This window comes from Crocodylus porosus, unplaced genomic scaffold (assembly GCF_001723895.1).
Source record: "Crocodylus porosus isolate Cpor-Errol unplaced genomic scaffold, CroPor_comp1, whole genome shotgun sequence".
In the NCBI taxonomy this organism is placed as follows: domain Eukaryota; kingdom Metazoa; phylum Chordata; order Crocodylia; family Crocodylidae; genus Crocodylus; species Crocodylus porosus.
Genome location: NW_017728935.1, coordinates 4,624,045 through 4,628,086, shown reverse-complemented (window position 1 = coordinate 4,628,086; position 4,042 = coordinate 4,624,045). Strand labels below are relative to the sequence as shown.

Below are 4,042 nucleotides of genomic sequence, written 5' to 3'. Positions count from 1 at the left end.
GAACCGACGAGCTGTGTGCATGAGGCGGATGTGAGTTTGCCGCCTGCGTTCTCCGTCAGCTCAGCCTTGGGGGGAACGCAGCCCCAGCGCTGCCAAGCCGCGGCAAGGCGGCCGTCCCTTGAAGCACGCTTGCGTCCCCACAGCAGCCGTGTTCGCACCTGGGTGGGGGCTGGGGAACTTGCACAACGGGACGAGGGGCTGTTGACAAGGTCAGCGGGGAGAAACGCCAGGCTGGTTTGCGGGGCACCTCTGCACGGGCACGGGGAGCGAGTTAGCACACGTGCTGCAGAGCCTCATGCTGACCCAGATTCAGCCACTCCCAATTCACCATGGGTGGTGCAGTGTCAGCATCCGCTCACGCGTGGAGCGGTAGGCCCCAGCTCGGGGACCCTGGGGTAGTCGGGGATGAGGCTGCCCTGAGCAGGGGGCTGGACTAAATGACTTCCTGAGGTCCCTTCCAGCCCTACTCTCCCATGAGCCTGTGACCCCCAAGGGCAGCCCCCCACTTTGAGAAAGCGGGGCCGTATGCACAAGCATGCCTGGCACAGGCCATGTCCTAGAGGGGCTCTCCGGGTGGGAGGAGATGCGCCCAGGAGCAACGACTGTAGGAGTCCTTGCACTAGGACTCTTACGATGCACTGGGGACATTGCACGGCTGGAAATGTCAGGATCATGCCACGGCTGTCCCTGATCCCGTGAGGAGCTAAGCAGCCTAAGCTCTTTCAAATGTCAAAGAGGAGACAGGCTGGCCAGGCTCCTGGGCCGTTCTCACTGAAGCCCACGCAGTCCTGGGCTCATAGCAAGCTTTGAGCTACCCGCTGTGTGCCTGGGAAGGAGGCTGTCACGGGTCTCCCCAGTATCTGTGAGAAGTGCAGGGATGGCCTCCTGCTTTCCAGCCAGGCCGAAGGGAGCGGAGAGTCTGGGAAGAGAAGTGGAGCAAACTAAAGCAAACAGAAAGGAGACGGGAGCAGGCCCCGATCAGGGCCTAGCTGGGCTCTGCCTTGTGCTGGATGATGAAAGGGTGAGGGAATGGAGCCGAACAACACAGCCAAGGGTGCAGCATGATACACTGGTAGTGGTGGTGCAGGTGGGGGAGACCCTGGGGTAGGGAAAGGACTCCCACACATACCTCAAGGTCCCTGGTGCAGGAATAGCACTCGGATGTCCTGGCTAGCAGCCTCCTTTCTTAAAATGAGAAGATATCCCTTGACTCCCTGTCTACAGTGCACTCACTCTCAGAGCCAGGGAAAAAGGAGCGCCTTGATGCCAGGCAGCGCTTCGACCTCCCCACCAGGCACCGTGCCAACCAGGACAGGTCGCCCTTCAGAAGCAGGATGGGGCCGGAGACCAGCGGCTGTACCTGGCCACCGGCGATACCAGTTATCTCTGCGGTGGCCACGGGGGTCTGGATTTCTGCTGGGAGCTTTCCTTGGGGGCTGCAGTTCCTTCCCCTTCTTGGTGGTCCCTACTTTGCCGGCTCTTTAATCAAATCTTCAATTTAAGGAAGCGGCGCAAAATCCGTGAGTGAAATCTGCTGCAGCTCACAGCCCGAAGTCCAGCAGCTACTATGGTTATTTGGCACCTCTGGGACCTTGCTCAGGCACGCTAGAGACACGGGTATCCCTGCTCCCTGGGAGGAGGAGGGAGTTCCTGCAGGGTGACCCCTGAGGACTGGATTAGAGGGGCAAAGCCATGGCTGGAGAAGAGATTTGGGCTGGAAAGAGAAAAGCTCCTTGGGGATCGGGGGACTGGGCCAGGGGGCTGCATGGAGCTCAGTGCTATGGTGCCCCCAGCCCAAGCCCCATCCACTTCTACCTTCCTTGCAGCGGGATGGGATGCAGGAGCCAATGACTTCAACCGGCGGGTGCCCGTGGTTATGGCTGCGCTGCACAAACCTCTATGGGGATGGTTTCCCTACTCCTTCTCCAAGCTCTGGGTCAGACCGGCTCCAGGACCAGCAGGGCTCGGTCTGGGTCCAGGTGTCCACCCATTCCCACCCCACACATCCCACCTGCCCTACCTCTGACCCCATGGTGTGGGCTCTCCCAGGCTCTGAACAGACTAGGAGACCAGAGGATGGGGCTTGCGTTTCCAAGCAGGGCAATCTGCAATGCCCGCAGGGAGGCATGGAGCAGCTGGTGCTGCGCTCCTCGTAGACTGAGCAAACCCAAAGCCACCCACCGCGCTGAGGCCTCCAGCACCAGTGCCCCTGGCCTCCTCTACCTCCTGGCAACCTCCTGTCCTTTGCCGGCCCTGCAGCCTGCCTGATAGCTCTGTGTGCTGCCAGTCCAGGCTCCCAGACAGAACAATAAAACCCATCAAAGCTGCCCGCTCCTGAGAAAGGTTATTAATCACAGATAAGGTGTCCACTGCTGACTGAGTGCTTCAGAAGTGCCCTGATGGGAGATAAGGCTGAGGCAGGCAGCAGGCGGGGGCTGCGGTGGGGAAAGCACAGTGAGAAACCAGCCATGCTGCCCAGCATTGGCTCGTGGGATGGCTTGCGGAAGCAGAGCGCAGTGGGGAAAGGGCAATTTCTTGCCCGCTGTGCATAGCTTAGGCTGCTTGCAAGGCATTGCCTCCCCTGGGCCTTCAGCTGCCTGCAGAATCTGGTAGGTCTGGGCAGGCTGGAAGAGACCCCACAGTGTCCTCCCTTTCACTAGGGGACGGGGGGACATGGGAGCGTGAAGGGAAACAGGCCCCTGGTTGGGACGGCTGGAGTTTTTGGCTGGAGGTAAGCTTTCTCTGTGGGTGTCTGGGGAAGGTGGGGGCCAGTTCTGGGTTTTTATAGCTCCCCCAAGCCTTGAGAGGACAGAAGGGGTTTCCTCAGAGCTGTGCCCAGGGGGACAAGGTTGTCGATCCCCCAGGTGCCTGGTCTTTGGGACGCTGACCAATGGGGTCCTTGTCAGTGTGAAGGCAAGATGGGGGTGACCTTCCTGTCCATGAAACAGGGTCTGCCTGCTCCGGGAATCAGCTTGGGCCCCACCATGTTCCACTGCCGTGGGCACCGTAGAGCTGGGACAGCCTGAGCCTGCGCCGGGCACCAGCGCAGAGACCAGTGAAGGCAGTTATGTGCCCTTCCCTGTCCTGGGGCTGTGGAGGACGGTGCAACCCATGCTGCTGGTTAGAGCTGCCTCGGGGTTGCCCTGGATTGCATGCACTTTCACCCCAGGCTCCGGTTGCAGCCAGGATAGGCTGGGCATGGTGGGTCGTGGCTATGCCCTTGCACTGGCAACCAGCCAGGTGGGTCTTTCCCACCTTGCCTCCAGGCACGCTGGGAAGGAAGCGCATTATAAAAGCCCTCTGCGGTGGCCCAGCAGACTCCTCGGGGGAGCCCTCTGGAGAACCAGCCCAGCGCACCTGCCTGTGAGCTGTAGCCCGGCCAGGTGGGAGCTGCCTGTTTCGATCCGGTTCTGGGGTGGAAGGGGGGTTCCTTTGCTTCCTGATCACTTGTGTATGACGGGTTAAACCTCCACTAGGACTGAACTCTGTCCTCTTTCTCCGAATACTGTATGCACTGCCTCGGAGACAGGCGCCCTGTTCCTCTCCCAAGGTCTTGCTTTTCCTAGGATGGTGGTAGACCCTGGCATGCTATAAAAAGGCGTGCGGTGCCAGCTCTGACCCTCTCCAGCCCCTGGCCCAGCTGCGCCTTTTGCAGGGGATGACCTGCGTTCCTGCTCCTCCAGGAAGGGCCCTGTGAGAAAGGGCTGTGTCCCATGCTCCCCTCCCGCCTCCCCCCAGCTCTGGGCGCAGGAGGCAGCAAGGAACAATCATGCAGCTGTGCTGGGATGACGCAATCCTCTGCCGTCCTTATTATCCCCCTCTGTGCAGGAGCAGCGCATTCAACCCACTCTGAATGGGGCTGCCAGGAAGGGACTGGTTCCCCGGGCCTCTGATGCAGGATGGTTGGTGAGCACGTGGGGTGCAGGGTGTTCCTCCCGTGACCGGCTAGCTGGCAGTGACCTGGCCCAGGGGTTTGGAAAGGGCAAAACATGATTGGAGGACTTGGGATTCCCTTTCCGCACCAACCGGGCCCCAGAGACTC

General features: G+C 60.6%; 1 protein-coding gene and 1 long non-coding RNA gene across 2 annotated transcripts in view; one reads left to right on the top strand and one right to left on the bottom strand.

Moving 5' to 3' along the window:
• PACSIN1 (protein kinase C and casein kinase substrate in neurons 1) overlaps positions 1–4,042 on the bottom strand; it is a 51,253-nt gene that overhangs the window by 21,845 nt on the left and 25,366 nt on the right. The window lies entirely within an intron of this gene.
• The window catches only part of LOC109317818, a 9,937-nt gene that overhangs the window by 4,368 nt on the left and 1,527 nt on the right, over positions 1–4,042 (top strand). The window contains exon 2 of the long non-coding RNA XR_002103126.1: positions 2,661–2,731. This is a non-coding gene — a long non-coding RNA (uncharacterized LOC109317818). The remainder of the gene's footprint in view (positions 1–2,660; positions 2,732–4,042) is intronic.